This window comes from Rhamphochromis sp. 'chilingali', assembly GCF_963969265.1.
Source record: "Rhamphochromis sp. 'chilingali' genome assembly, chromosome: 4".
Classification (NCBI taxonomy): Eukaryota; Metazoa; Chordata; class Actinopteri; order Cichliformes; family Cichlidae; genus Rhamphochromis; species Rhamphochromis sp. 'chilingali'.
Window position 1 is genome coordinate 830,001 of NC_137948.1, and position 16,513 is coordinate 846,513.

The window sequence follows — 16,513 nt, forward strand, 5'->3', positions numbered from 1 at the left end:
CAGTGTGCTGTTTGTCATCATCCATATTGATTTGGTTGGTTCTGCTGCCCGTCACTACCAGATCTACTGCACATGTGCAAAGGTAACTCTACTTGGACAAACTGCCCCAAATGCGCTGACAGAGACATTTCAGGGATTTTGAGTCATTCAGCGCTGCAGATGTGTTAATTGCGTTAAAAATTTTAATCGGATTAATCGTGACAAATCCACGTTGATTTTGACAACCCTAATATTAATCAGACTTTGTTTCTTCCTCCAGGCTGGAACATTGTGGAGAGCAGAGGCTGAGACCCGGTCTAAAGAAGTGTGAGTGTGTGTTCACTTATTTAAATCAGAAATGTGTGTGTGTGCATTCATTCTCAGTCTGACTGGAGATCCAAACAATAAACTCCTTAACTTTTCCTCTTATTAACAGTCAGCGTGTGAATAAAGCAGCACGTAAAAGCTTCAGACGATAAAGCGTTTGCTGTTTCCTCTCTCCATCAGATTTCTGTGCACTTGTACCGGACACAAATACATTACACAGAAACCTCAAACTATCTGACAACAACAGGAAGCTGACACGTGTGATGGAAGAGCAGCCATATCCCTTTCACTCAGAGAGGTTTCACTCCTTTGTGCAAATGGTGTGTACCAGTGGACTGACTGGTCGCTGTTACTGGGAGGTGAAGTGGGAAGGAGTGATTGACATAGCAGTGAGTTACAGAGAAAACAGAAACACTTTCCAGAGGGTTCGGTTTGGAGACAATAACTACTCGTGGAGTCTAAGGTGCTCTCATGTTGGGTTCTATGCAATGCACAATAACAGAGGAACACGCGTCTCCTCCTCCTCTGTCCTCGACAGAATAGCAGTGTACGTGGACTGGCCTGCTGGCATGCTGTCCTTCTACAGAATCTCCTCTGACTCACTGATCCACCTCCACACCTTCAACACCACATTCACTGAACCTGTGTATCCTGGGTTCTGGTTGTCCAATCACTCCTCGGTGTCTCTGTGTTCTCTGTAGCAGGGAGATCTTCCAGTGAGGACACGCACTGACACACATGAACAGATGTTTATTATTCTTTTCTCGTCTGGTAGTTTAGACCGATCCGAGTCTGGTTAAGTCCTCAGACATCGGAGAAAGCCCTGGCTTGCACTGAACACTTGTCGGCACTTGGTGGCGCCACAGCGAATGTAATCGCTAGAATGGACCGGATGGATGGACTGATGGTGAATAATACAGACGACCTGTGACATTCTGCATCATAAACATGTTCATTTCATCAGATTACTGGCCTGCTTCTGTGGTTCTGAGTTTAGATGTAAATGTGCATTAAACTACAAATCACATAACGGCTGACACAGTGTTGTACGGATGTTTCTTTTCTTTCATTCTGATCTTCAGATTTAGACTCAATCATCGAACTGAAGCTCAGATTTATTTTTCTGCATAAACTGCATCTTTTAAGTGATTTTCTTTTGACTGTGCATTTTGTGCATCTCTAAATCTTATCACTAGAGAATAAAGCAAACTTCACAGACAGTTAACAGGAGAAAGGAAGCGAGTCACGCCTGATGTGTGATTTCTGTCTAGTTCAAATCGAGAGTTCACGCTGGACCTTATCTCTGGTGACCTGAAACTTTCCTGCTGCTGACCCCATGTGGCGACACAGTTTTGTGTTATACACATGAGGACAGTCCAGAGAAAAACAGCTCTTTATTACAGAGGCTCAAAAATGAATAAGACTCATTTCCAGTGACGGTGAAATTAAATCTGGCTCAGCTGTCGGTTCCTGTTCCTCTTACTGCTGAGAAGATGATCCAACCGCCACAAGATTGGTTCAGATCTCTAGATTCATGTATGTCCAAATTCCTTTGGAAAAATAAACCCCCCCACGTATAAGCTTAAAAACACTACAAAAGACCAAGGATAAAGGAGGACTAGAACTGCCTAACTTTCAGCACTACTTCTTAGCCAACAGGCTTCAGTTTATCTCAGGATGGCTAAAACACACCCTCTTAGATGAACCTTGGCTAGATGTAGAACAAGCACTCTGCAATAATCTAGAGATCTCAGACCTACCATTTATCAGCTCAAACATCCAACGACATGAATGCTTTAAAAGCATCAACATCAGCTCTTCTCTGACAGCATGGTGGGAGTTTCTAAAATTGACGGCGTCTTCATTAATCCCATGCAAACGTACACCTATCTGGAACAACCCTGACATATTACAAAACAATAATATGATAAACTTTTCAGATTGGAGTGATAAAGGAATCAAATATTTAGAACATATACTAGAAGGAACAGAATTTATTTCATTTGACGGACTAGTTACACAATATGGGATCAACAAGAAAAGATTTTTAGAATATCAACAAATTAAATCCATAGTAAGAAAGAAATTTAAACCAGGTCAAGTTGAACTACAAACACCACCAAGTGTGGTTCAATTTCTTACTCTTAAAACCCCCAAATTAATATCCAAAATATACAGAATGCTTTCTAAAACAGATGAATCAATATCACTTCCTATTGCAAAATGGGAAGCGGATTTATCAGTTAACTTAGACCTAAACTTCTGGTCTCAGATTTGCTTAAAAACCTTTCATCTAATTAGAAATCCCAGTCTTCAATTAATTCAATACAAAATATTACATAGAGTGCACTATACAGGTCATCGGATGTTCAAGATGGGCTTTACGTCTACCAACAACTGCTCACACTGCCAAACCAATTCACCGGACAATTATATCCACGCTCTTTGGTTCTGTCCACCAGTTCAGAAGTTTTGGCGCGAGATATGTGAAGACTTATCGAAGTGTCTGAAATGTAACATTCCAACTTCCCCCTTAGTGTGTTTGTTGGGCAGCTTAGATAATGTCACTTCAGAAAAGAATATAGCCCATATGGTTTTCACTGCCCTATGCATAGCCAAGAAAACAGTCCTCATGAACTGGAAAAATTAAAATAATCTTAATTCTAACCAATATAGAAATTATCTATTAGATTACATTAGTCTTGATACAGCCTCTGCCACCACATCAGATCAATTGCTCTGGGCTCCTTTGATCAGCTCCATCACCTAGTGGGGGTGGGGGGGTCATAGTTTGGTCCCGCCTTCACTGTTGTGATTGGTGTGGGGGTAGGGACAGGCTTAGGGCGTCGGGGGGTTCCCTGGAGGCATCTTCCTTGGGGGGCTCAACCCGGGGTAGCGGTCATGTCCGGTTAGGGGCTCTGTTGGCTCTCCGGTGACTGTTTCCTCACGGCTGCGTGCAGCGGGGCTAGGGGAGGGTCTGTGCTGACGGACGTGGGTTACTGACCTGGTAGCCTGGCTGCCCCTGGGTGGGTCTGGGATGGGCGTGAGGTTCTGGGGGCGCTCCGTCTCTGGGCTGGGGCCCGGGCCGGGCCTCGGGGGCTTGGGTCCTGGTTGGTGTGTTGCCGGGGTTGTGGGCGGGTGGGTGCATGGGGGCCCAGCCCTGGAGCAGGGTGCCGCCGGTGCGTCGAGCCACCTGGGGGGCTCTTCAACTGGTGGGGGAGATTGTCACATCTTGCAGGAGCTTTCCTCTCCTCAGGAGCTCCCTCTGCAGGAGGGGGAGATACAGGAGAGGTGGAGGAAGATCTCAGCCTGGGTGTTTATTGTCTTATGTAGTCTGGAAGATGAGTGGATGGTGGGGTGGGTGCAGTTTTCTCTGTGGTGGGGTTGGGTGGACTGTCCCGGGCTCTGTGGGGCCGGGCGGCGCTGCTGCACTGGGCCCGGTCTGGATGTGCCTGGGCCCCCTTTCCCTGGCGGGTCGCGGAGTATGGGGGTGCCTACTGGGGTCAGCGGGGGAGCTGGCCCCAGGGAGGGGTCACTTGCCCCTCCCTTCCTTCCCTCCCCATCTCCAGCTGCCTCCCTCTTCCCGCTCCACCACAACCACCCACACATGCAGGGCCTTGGAGTAGGGGTATGTCACCAGGGTGCAGAGGAGGCTACCCCCCCCCCCCCCCTCTGTCCCCTTCTGGCTGCCTCTGCCTCAATTTTATCCCACAACTTAGACATTCACATTACTCACACTCTCATTACACATACATATAGGATCTTGGGGGTGGGCACGATACACGGAGTCCAAAGTACCATCAGGGTGTACACCCCACCCCTGGCATCGTTGCCCACCTCTCAATGTTAAATACACGTAGACATTGAGGGCTAGCAGGAGGGACCATGCGCTTACCTGCTGCTCTCTGGCAGGTAGCTCCAAGCCCTCCTGGGTTTTAAATGCACCTTAGAACACACATGCATCAACATTACAATGAGCGGGTGGAGGGAGGTTCGGAGTCTTCTCTCACCCCCGTTCTCTGCGACCTGCTGGAGCAGGGGGGCTAGGACTAGGAGGAGGAGTTGGCCGTCCGACTGCGGTCTGGAGTGTGGAGCCTTCCTGCTGCTGCGGAGTCGGGGCGGTCTGCCTCCCCCCACCGCAGGGAAAAGGGAAACACCACCTGGGTCTGGGTGCAGTTCCCCCCTCCAGGGGCGGGGGCACCTAGACCCGGTTTGTAGAGTACGCTTGGGGAGTGTGATCGTGTGTACAGCATCTCTTTATGTCTGTCTCCACGTTGGTTGAGTGTGGAGTAAGTGCATATGAGAGCATGAGGGTGGGAATGGATGTTTGTATCTGTGTGTGCCTGTATGTCTGTGTCTATATGTCAGGTTGGGTGTCAGGCGCCACCTCTCTGGGGACATCTCAGGCCCTCCAAGGTTTGGAGGCCTATCTCCCCCTACCACCACTTCCCCTGCCAGTGGCGGACCCCCTCAGACATCGGTGCGTTGGTGGTTCTTTGTGTCCGGGGATGGGCGTCCAGGTACACACCGGCTCACTCTTTGGCGGCCGCTTATCGGGGCCTGGGGCCTGGGGCTCGCTCGGGCCACTTCGGAGGTGGGGTGCCCCCGGCCTCTCGGCCTGGGGCTCGGTCACTCAGGCGCAGCTGGCTGCCGGCGGAGCTCACGGGCGCGTCACTGCAACTCCCCCTGGCTTCTGCTCCGCGGCTGCTGAGTGAGCCCTCATCTGGGACTCTCCTCAGCTCTTTCCGGGACAGTGGCGCAGCTGCCCCTCTGTTGGTCTTCCTTGGTCTCTTGTGTTCTGGGGGCCTCTGGATGTCTGGAGTTTTGATCTCCTCCACACCTGCTTAACGCCCTGGAGGACGGGGCTGTGGCCCCCCCACACCCTCTAGCAGATTATTACATGAAGGAACCTTTTAAAAAAACAAAAAACAAGCGCGTCCATGCTCACAGGTGTACACACGGGTGATCACACCCACAAACTACACCCTTTTTGGCTCCTACCTCAAAGCACACTGTGTTCTGTTGATCTTATGTGCTGCACAATAATGTTTAACATTTAGTATTTACTGTCATATTCCCATATATCATTGTGATGTTGTTTATTCTATTACTCTTGTTCTCTTCTGCTTGCTTTCTTTTTTCTTTCTCAGCAGGTGATCCAGGTGATTGATAGATGCATTTTTTTTCTCTGCTCATTCTGTTGGTTTTTGTCTTTTGCCCTTCTCCCCCGTCCCTCTTCTCAGCTGTTTCTCTTTCCCTCTTTCTTTCTCCCCTTCTTTCCCCCAGTCAAGTCTGTCCCGTATTCATTAAGTGAAAATAAAATAAACAATAAAAGGTGAATCAAATGGACCATTACGGCAAGGCTGGGATGGTCAGTTTGGTAAAGTAAATCCGTTGGGCATCTTTCTTTGCCTTTAGACAACAATTCTGATGGCAAAAGAGCCAAACGGGACAGGCAAAAGAAAAAAAAAAAAAAAAAAAAAGAGAAGATGATCCAGTTTCACTCTGCCTTTTGTCCATCGTGACGATCCTCCCGCAGGCCCACCACCCGCAGGAGGCGCCATAGGGGTCGGGTGCATTGTGTGCCGGGTGGCGGCCAGGAGCGGAAGCCCTGGCGGACTGACCCCCGGCTGCCAAGACTGGCAATAGGGACATGGAATGTCACCTCTCTGGTGGGGAAGGAGCCTGAGTTAGTGCGTGTGGTTGAGAGGTACCGGCTAGATATAGTCGGGCTCACCTCTACGCATGGCTTGGGCTCTGGAACCAGTCTCCTGGAGAGGGGCTGGACTCTGTCTCAGTCTGGAGTTGCCCCTGGTGAGAGGCGGCGGGCTGGGGTGGGTATCCTAATATCCCCTCGGTTTGCTGCCGGTACGTTGGGGTTTTTCCCGGTGGACGAGAGGGTTTGTTCCCTGCGCCTTAGGGTCGGGGAACGGGTCCTGACTGTCATCTGCGCTTATGCGCCGAGTGGCAGTTCAGAGTACCCAGCCTTCTTAGAGTCCCTGGGGGGGGGGGGTGGTGCTGGAGGGTGTCTCCACCTGGAGACTCTGTTGTCCTGCTGGGAGACTTCAATGCTCACGTGGGTAACGACAGCGAGACCTGGAGGGGCGTGATTGGGAGGAACGGCCTCCCTGATCTGAACCCGAGCGGTGCTTTGTTATTGGACTTCTGTGCTAATCACAGTTTGGCCATAACGAACACCTTGTTCGAACATAAGAGTGTCCATAAGTGCACGTGGCACCAGGACGCTCTAGGCCGTAGGTCGATGATCGATTTTGTAATCGTATCAGCAGACCTGCGACCATATGTTCTGGACACTCGGGTAAAGAGAGGGGCTGAGCTGTCAACTGATCACCACCTGGTGGTGAGTTGTATCAGGTGGCGGGGGAGGACGCTGGACAGACCTGGTGCACCTAAACGCGTAGTGAGGGTGTGCTGGGAACGTCTAGCAGAGGCCCCAGTCCGCGAGATCTTCAACGCATTCCGAGGGAGGCTGGGGACATTGAGTCCGAATGGACCATGTTCAGCGTCTCCATTGCCGAAGCTGCTGCACTGAGCTGCGGCCGCAAGGTGGTTGGTGCCTGCCGTGGTGGTAATCCCCGAACCAAATGGTGGACACCAGAGGTGAAGGGAGCCACCAGACTGAAGAAGGAGTCCTATCGGGCTTGGTTAGCCTGTGGGACTCCGGAGGCAGCCGACAGGTATCGACAGGCCAAGCGGAATGCGGCTCGGGCAGTGGCTGAAGCAAAAACTCGGGTGTGGGAGGAGTTCGGAGAGGCCATGGAAAAAGACTTTCGGACTGCCTCGAAGAGATTCTGGCAAACCGTCAGACGTCTCAGGAGGGGAAAGCGGTGCTCTACCTGCACTGTGTATAGTGCTGGCGGAGCGCTGCTGACGTCGACTGAGAAAATTGTCAGGCGGTGGAAGGAATACTTCGAGGACCTCCTTAATCCCACTGACACGTCTTCCGAGGAGGAAGCAGAGTCTGGGGATGAGGGGAATGACCCGCCAATTTCCGGGGGCGAGGTCACTGAGGCAGTTAAACAACTCCTTGGTGGCAGAGCCCCTGGTGTTGATGAGGTCCGCCCCGAGTTCCTGAAGGCTCTGGACGTTGTAGGGCTGTCCTGGTTGACACGCCTCTGCAATGTTGCGTGGAGATCAGGGGCAGTACCTGTGGACTGGCAGACCGGGGTGGTGGTCCCCATCTTTAAGAAAGGGGACCGGAGGGTGTGTTCCAACTACAGGGGGATCACACTCCTCAGCCTCCCTGGGAAAGTCTATGCCAGGGTGCTGGAAAGGAGAGTTCGTCCGTTAGTCGAACCTCAGATACAGAAGGAACAATGCGGTTTTCGTCCTGGTCGCGGAACACTGGACCAGCTCTTTATCCTCTCCAGGATACTTGAGGGTGCATGGGAGTTTGCCCAACCAGTCTACATGTGTTTTGTGGACTTGGAGAAGGCATTCGACCGTGTCCCTCGGGGTGTCCTGTGGGAGGTGTTGCGGGAATATGGGGTGTCTGGCCCATTGCTATGGGCCATTCGATCCCTATATAGCCGTTGCAAGAGCTTGGTTCGCATTGCCGGCAATAAGTCGGACTTGTTCCCGGTGGGTGATGGGCTCCGCCAGGGCTGCCCTTTGTCTCCGGTTCTGTTCATAATTTTTATGGACAGGATTTCTAGGCGCAGCCAAGTGGCGGAGGGCTTTCGCTTTGGTGGCCTCAGAATCTCATCTCTGATTTTTGCAGATGATGTGGTTCTGTTGGCTTCATCGGGTGAGGGCCTCCAGCTCCCACTGGAATGGTTCACAGCCGAGTGTGAAGCAGCGGGAATGAGGATCAGCACCTCCAAATCTGAGGCCATGGTTCTCAGCCGGAAAAGGGTGGAGTGCCCACTCCGGGTCGGGGATGAGTTCCTGCCCCAAGTGGAGGAGTTCAAGTATCTCGGGGTCTTGTTCGCGAGTGATGGGAGAAGGGAGCCGGAGATCGACAGACGGATTGGGGCTGCAGCTGCAGTAATGCGGACGCTGCACCGGTCCGTCGTGGTGAAGAGGGAGCTGAGTGTAAAAGCGAAGCTCTCAGTTTACCGGTCGATCTACGTCCCTACCCTCACCTATGGCCACGAGCTGTGGGTAGTGACCGAAAGAACGAGATCGCGGATACAAGCGGCAGAAATGAGCTTCCTCCGAAGGGTGGCTGGCCTCTCCCTTAGAGATCGGGTGAGAAGTTCGGCCATCCGGGAGGGGCTCAGAGTAGAGCCGCTGCTGCTCCACATCGAAAGGAGCCAGCTGAGGTGGTTCGGGCATATGACAAGGATGCCCCCTGGGCGCCTCCTGGGTGAGGTGTTCCAGGCATGTCCCACCGGGAGGAGGCGCCGGGGCAGACCCAGGACACGCTGGAGTGATTATATCTCTCAGCTGGCCTGGGAATGCCTTGGTATTCCCCCGGATAAGCTGGAGGAGGTGGCTGGGGAGAGGGAGGTCTGGGCCTCTTTGCTTAGGCTGCTGCCCCCGCGACCCGGCCCCGGATAAAGCGGATGAAGATGGATGGGTGACGATCCTACACCTGAGGACATAACCAACGAGTTACACCTGCATTACGACCTGTGCTTCAGACAGGAAACAACTGTACGAGCAGGAGGTTTTGATAAACAGTTTTTTAGTTTTTAAAATACAGGCGTGCGGGGCACGAGAGGCGAGCAGCAAGTTCCAGCATCATCGATCTGTTTGCTGAGAGTAATATTGCAGCAGCGTTGCTGTACAGTGTAAAGCAGCTTCAGGCAACAGACTGAAAGGGATGGTCTGTCTGTGAAATCTGGGATGGTGTTATCACCTTTGCTTTCATCAAGGATGCTACAATGTCTTCTCTGCTAAAGGAGGTACAAAAGGAAGCACTGATGTGTCCTTTCCTTCTTATGCAGACAATCGCACCAGCTCTGCATGATGGCTGCAGCGTGCAGAATAATGCATCATTTAGCTACATCTGCTGTTTTTAGTTGAGCAGAGTGCATCAGTGTTTCCCAAATGCTGTGCCTCGAGGTTTTGGGTCAACCGACCTCATTACTGTAGCTGCTCGAGTGTAGACTGTGTTCACACCGGGTGATAGTGCTACAACCCATGCCTCTGAGGAGGGAATAGCAGTGTTGCATGTTCATTTATCCACTTCGAGGAATCACCAGTAGCACACTTTTTATTTATTAGAAGATTGGATGATTCCATATTATCATGTACATGGATCTCTTTTGTTAAGGCTGTAAAGCAGCTGCAGTCAGACTTTCCAAAAGAGAGTAACCGCCCCGGCAGTTCACAGAGTTTTGTATGAGGATGTGCATCAACTGGTAAAAACTGGTGGGGAGAAGCTGCCCTGCGCTGAGAGGTGACTACAGCTGCACATTATTTTATACTGATATGTCTGCAGGTTTCTAAGTAATTATTCAAGCAGTAAGAAACTAAAGCTTCTATTAAACCCAAATGAGGCCCACACCCAACAGTCCGTCCTTTTACACCTTTCAAGGCGGGAACAATAACATCTGTTCCATTTGTGTCCTTGTACGGGACAGCCGTGGTCACCTGGAGTTTAAACCTGTCCTACACTACCGTCTGTCCTCCAAGTTACCCCACACCCTCCTTTGTTTCCCTCATTCCTCACCCGATAATCACAGCCCAGGCCCGGGGTCAGTCTCTTTGGACAGAGCGGTTACTGTCAGTCAGTTCAATAAACCTCTTACACATGGAAATATGAAATAGCATTGGTCGTTGATCTTTGAGAAACTGTTGTTTAAGAAGCCATTTGATGTGAGACGTCTTTATCAAACCTTATCTTTAAATCCATCAGCCAGTGTTCCTAATTTAGTGGCTGTTTCTGTAACAGAACTATCATCAACAGTATTGTTAGGATGAACATGCAAATGTCATGAGACATGCTGCTTAAGATAAGATAAGATAAGATAAGATAAGCTTTATTAGTCTCACATGTGGGAAATTTGTTTTGTTACAGCAGTGCAAAGCTATAAAAATTAGAGAAAAACACTGGAATAAGAGATCAATAGATACTGTCCACAACTGTACACAGTAGAATAGAATAAAATAAAATACTGTATACAATCGAATAAAATAGAAGACAAATGCTATATACAATATGAGTATAATACAACGATGCCAGAAAGAGTTTTGCGCTTATTGTTATTGCACATGTGTGGATGTGTTTGATCAGCTGGAGTCTTTGTTGTGGAGTCTGACAACAGTGGGGAGGCCTGTGAAATCTCTCCGTCCCACACCGTGGGTGCTGCAGCCACTGAAGGAGCTGCTCAGTGCTGTCACAGTCTGCTGCATGGGGTGGGAGATGTTGTCCATCAGGGATGACAGCTTTAAGTCCACAACTTAATGGAATCAACAAGTCTTTACTCAACATAACACAGTTTTTATCACATGTTCAGAGAAAGAAGAGGCTCCATGTGAATTTGATTGTGTGCTTTATCAGTGACCCGTCCACTCGCACCTATGATGTGACTCGCAGACACGTTAGAGTCAAAGATGTCGTTTAACTCTGCAATGAGGGGACAGAGCCTGCGACTGAACCTGGGGATAAATTAAAACCTCAAACTCTGACCTAACTTTGATGCTAGTGCCATCACAGTAAAGTAAAGCAGCCATGTGTGTCCACACAGCCACCACACATCACACAGATCATCTGTGTGATGTGTGTATGCTGCATCTATCCACACAGTGTTTTGTTACTTTTACTGTAGTGTACATTAATGTGTTAGTGTAGGTCATGGGCAGATTCAGCTCAGAGTTCACAGTCACAGCACAGCAGTGATTTCCTCACTGTGTGTGCTGTCGCTCGGTCCCTGACGAAACCTGTTTGTCTGAGGGACAATCAGACAAACACAGAGTGAGTCTGTGTGAGCACACACATGATCAGGGACAGATGACACTCCCCACAGTGTCTCTGTCACATAGAGGCTCATCGTGCATGTCCTTGTGAACAAACGCTCAGTGACTCAAAAACAGCGAGGGGAGCTCAGGCCTCTACATAGGAGACACCAAACAGCCACTTCATAAACGCATAACATAGAAGAGCCACCTCCACAGGACAAGACTCGGCTGTCCATTGGCATCTAAGGTCAAAGGTCACTCTTTCAAGGATGCCAGTGTTCACATTTTGGACAGAGAGGACACCAAATGTCTGCCATCTATAATCCAGTTTTGAGATCCTTCCCAGACGCCTTAACACCCACTCACATCCTCGGCCATGTTCAGCTGTTTTCCACTTTTTCTTTGGTCATTTTAGCCTTTTTGGCCAGGGTGAAGGGAGTATCTGCCATCAAACAAGAGGACAGCCGCATGTAGCTATGATGGTGTTTGCTAGTTCACCTTACATGCATTAATGTAATAACGTGGTTAGCCTACTCAACGTAAATTACACACGAACAACATTAAGCTACTCACGCAGAGAAGAACGGCTGCTGCTGCATCATCATCCTCATCATTTCTGCTACACTGGCAGGGCTAGGGGCCAGGACTCTCCTCTTCGGGTTTTTGGGGGATGTTGCTAACTCCGGGCCCGCAGTAGATGCGCTCGGTGTGAGGTCTCGCAGCAAGCTATCAAATACGGCGCATTTCTGGGCTTTTAAAAAAAACACTATGCGTCGCCAGGTGTTTCATCAGATTTGAGGTGTTACCTCCTTTGACAGTATCACAGTATCAGCTTAAAGCACTTGTTGCTGCTGAGTTTGCATATTTTGCTGTGAAGTACAGCCAGACTTTGACCGCTTCGCCTTGGACATTTTTAATCTGTAGCTCTGCTCTAAAAGAACGTACGTACCTGGCCCCGCCTACTATCCTCGGAAACGTAAAATGATTGGCTAGAATCCAAAGTGTATGACATCTCAGGAAAAAAAAGCACCGAAATGTGCGCTGCGTTTCGGTCTGGTTACTACCGTTCTTGGCACCAGATACCGGTACCCATCCCTAGCTGAGACTGAAGGAGTCACCTGGATGATGACAAAATGTTTCTCCCACTGAAAACGTCCAGATGAACAGAATCGACTTTTGTGAACATCCATCTTTGAACAGAGGGCGGGGCTTATGACATCAACTGTCTGCCATCTATAATCCAGCTCTGAGATCCTTCCCAGACGCCTTAACGCCCACACACACCCTGGGCCATCTGACCTCAGGAAGTCACATGATAGGGTGGGGCCAGGTTTCACAATGAGCTCACCCGACACTTGTGAGCGACGCCCATTTTCACACCTTGTGGTTTCAGCTGCTTGCTTTTCATGCTCAGCATCTGAGCACTCTACCTCACTCACACAAACACTTTGTATTTATGCACCGACACTGCAATAGATCCATCAGACGTGGGGTTAGAATCTTGCCCAAGGATATTTGGTTAGTAGGTGACCGGCTCCACCACCCGAGCTACATCCCCCGTGCTGAGATGTCCTGCGAGCACTGCACATCCTGCTTCGTTTTCACTGGTGTCTGGCTGTGAAGCTGAATCATCCACAATGACCCTCAGAGTTAGCCGGCGGTGTTTCCTATGGGTCAGCTCAGAGTGGACAGACTCTGAAACTGCTGTTAACCTTCTGCTGCTGTGGGAGAAGTAATGACATTTAAATGTGACATTTTTCAATAATGCAGTGTGATACCATAACCAACAAGCAGCTAGTAAACACATAGTTTCTCTACAGGAATCAGTGACACAGAATATAAAAGACTGTGCAGTAGGACCTCGGCTCCCTTTTATTTTCAGGAACAGTGTTATACCAACAAATGATTGTCCATGTCTGAGCTGTTGGACAATGAACTCTGAATAAGAGTGTTCCTGCCACAGGTTGGAAGCTGCTATTTTATATTTCCCTCTTTTAAGCAGGTAACAGTGTGACAGTAAAAATGTCTTTTTTATTAGGGCTTTGCAATCAAGGCAGCAGAAACTGAACAAACACAACATCACAGCTCTGGAAAGTAATCGCTGGAAATGGCCCCAGAGCGGCTCGATGCTGAGCAGCTTAAATGTGAGCACAGCTACATGGACTTCATGTCTGTGAGCTTTGAGGTTTCAGGTGTTCGAAGGAAAACATGAGAGAGGTCAGAGGTCGTATGGAGGACGGCTGCTTCGTGCTTTATGTCTCCCTTCATGCTGCTCCTGTTGATGCTCAGTGTTCATCCACAAAACTTCCCATCGACGCTGTTCCTCCTTTCCCGGCCGCTCCTAACAAACCTCACCCCAAACTGGAAACGCAGACGGACGAGCTTCATCAGACGCGCTAACACAAAGATTTCTGAAATGCTGGCAACGCCGAACTGCTTAATGAAAATGCGCTTGGCTCCAGGAAGGATCAGAAGGAAAATCTGTTTCCTGAGAGCTTCTCATCCCGGGATGGAGAGTTTACAGCTGCTGCTGGATGGGGTTCGTCTGTAGGTATATGCTAATCTATGCTAATGGCTCCTGTGTTCCCTCCAGCTGGCTTTGAAGTGAGCGTAGGAGTGCAGAGTTCCTGCATCAGGGAAAAATGGAGCTGCAGGCAGAGCCGAGGCCGTCGGCCTGCAGTCTTAGCGAGACGCTTTCCTTCCACAGAGAGCTCAGCTGCTTGCATTTACGCCGATGACATGAGATAAGGCGCTAACGCTCACCTCAGCAGACGATTGTGGTGTGACGGTTTTCCTGCTCACGTGCGTTTCCTTTTGTTTTGATCCATTTACATGTTTCTGACGCTGGATGCACTGCAGAGATGCAGTTGCTGTTAACAGCCTCTCGCCGCACTCTGCTGTGATGGGTCAGCCACCTGAGTGAGCTCATGCTCCACTTTAAGTTCATGCTTTAGTTTCTTTCAGCTCTAATGCCTCGTTAGGATTTTTATCCTAATGTGCTGCAAAGCCACCAGCTGGTTTCACTCGTGACCCACTAAATGAGAAATCTGCACCTCTGATGTGGAGCCAGGCGTCCCCTCGTGTCACCGCTGGCCCTGTCGCAGCAGTAGCGAGCTTGAAAGAATGTCAGATCCGTCCTTGAACGCGGCGCTGAGCGGGAGTCAGCCGTATGAGGCAGTAACTGGGCTAATGTAATTCATCCTCATGCAGCTCCAGAGCATTTTCTCATGACTTTTTAATGTGGTCTTCCCATAAAAAGCTTAGCCCAGATAAAAGTTAGGTCATTAAGATCAGAGCTTCCAAAAAAAGACTGAACTGATGATCAACAAACACCTGAAGCTCACGAAGCGCAGCCTGTGATCACTGCTTTGAACACAAACACAGAGAGCAGTGTCAACAGCACCAAACTTTGTCCTCGTGTGTCCATCAGACTCCAGGTAAACTCCTGTGACCAGCAGAAGAACAGGAACACAGTTCATTCTGTGTGAGAGGAAGGCTTCCTGTGGCCCATCAGTGCGTTTGTAGCCCACACTGGGAGGATGGGGAAGACGTCAGAGGCCATTGAGACGATGCTTCCTCTGTTTTGACCAACTTTGTTTCAGCAGAGCTTAAAAGCAGAGAAAAGAAGTGATCGTACAAAGCCAGCTCTTCCCCGATGTTCCCTGAGAGTTCCCTAATGTTTGGACTCAAAACCTCTCCTGGAAGCTGTCTGTGAGCTTCCTGCCTCCTACGTTGGGCCCAAAGGAAACTCCTTTCAGACCTGAGGCTCACCTCATTTTCCAGTGACTCTCCACAGGGATCACAGACCGAGGTCTGAGACGCTGCTTTACGCCCAGTATTTTCAGAAGAGAACCACACACCTGCACCAGGATACTACCGCACGCAAAAGTCATGTCGCGCTTTAGCATCGTTTCAGCCATTTCAGCCACCCTTGCACAGATGCTGCATCCGCGGTGGCTGAAAATACGAGCATATGATTAGTTTGATTGGTTTTTACCACCTGTTCATTGATGAGTGGGTGCAGAGAGTCTCAGACTGTACGCAGGGAGGAGCTGCAGCAGCCTGAAAAGGTGAGATTTTTGGAGAAAATTTGCCGTTTCTTTGCTTCCAGTTTGAACTTCTTCTACTCCTCTATGAGCTGATGTGGAGGTTTTGTGTGGGTGGTCACGCGGCGCTCAGATTCACAGTTCGCTGTGACTACAGCACAGTTTCAGCTAGATTAGAGACCTGGACGCAGCGTTTCACTTTGTTCGCTGTAAAACATGTTGATGAAGAATGAACAAATGTGATTTGAAGAGACTTCCTGTTCCAGAAGCCCTTCAAATGTTTATGGGAAACAGCGTTCCTCCCTGAGAGCGCAGCTCGGTGGTGTAAACAGTTTGGTGTGTGTGTGCAGAAACAAGGACATGCTGCTGAGGGTGAAGAAAAAAACGTAGAGTCGAGCAGGCTCGTTCCCTCCCTCCCTCACAGATGTTGGGAAACTCGTGTTGAAAGCAGAGCCTGCAGATAGAAAACGCGAGGAAGACTCTCTGCACGCTCAGAAGGGAGCGACGACGGTCCGGCTTGATGATCGGCGCCGTGGCGATGGATTTCAGCCGTGGAGGCAATAATGAGCCCGCTCACTCGTCCTGATTGTTTCAGTGTTTTGATTTTTGAAGAAGCTTTCTTTAAAACGTGTCAAAAAACAAAAAGCTTTTTCTGCAAAACTTTACAGCACAAACTTTGAGTTACGAGGAGCCGCAGGGGAGACGAGCAGCTTTCATCTCCTCCTCAGAAACACTAAGAGAAACTCTGAAGTCTCTAAAGTTGCAGCTTGTGTGGAGATCACAGACTTTTAAATTTAACCAAGCTTTAACAGGAAGCCCAGAGGTGGATGTGCTGATTCTGCTCCCACAACAATCCAAAGATTTCCACACTGTCGTCTCAGAGAGAGACAGCAGGAGCACTGATGCTAACCTTCAGTTTGTTTCACCTCGGTTTGGATGGTAGTTCGAAACTGCTGCTGGACGTGGACCAAAGGAAAACATGAACACAACCTTCATCCAAGCTTTAAAGTGAGGAATTTAGTGAAATATCTTAAATATCTCAGGCAACGTAAGCTGTGGCATAAAGATCTGGAAAATAAGGGATGAACGCTGATGTCCAAGCGTCCTCTTTCTGTAACTGGACTGCAGAGTTTGAACTGAGGGCTGTTTCCGATTGAAAGTTACGCCCAAGCAGAACCTCACCTGCACCCTTCCATAAAGACGCTGTCATGACTCGGATCGTAGCCGACTCTCTCGCAGAAATACTGGCGTAAGCGTTTGGACCGTTGACTCTCTGCTGGCTTCAAATAGAG

The 16,513-nt window shown here is 49.6% G+C and overlaps 1 long non-coding RNA gene across 1 annotated transcript in view; it reads left to right on the forward strand.

The window, feature by feature from the left end:
- The window catches only part of LOC308394729, a 14,810-nt gene extending 13,449 nt beyond the window's left edge, over positions 1–1,361 (forward strand). The window contains exons 4-5 of the long non-coding RNA XR_013971281.1: positions 260–306; positions 487–1,361. This is a non-coding gene — a long non-coding RNA (uncharacterized lncRNA). The remainder of the gene's footprint in view (positions 1–259; positions 307–486) is intronic.
- The last annotated feature ends 15,152 nt before the right edge of the window (positions 1,362–16,513 follow it).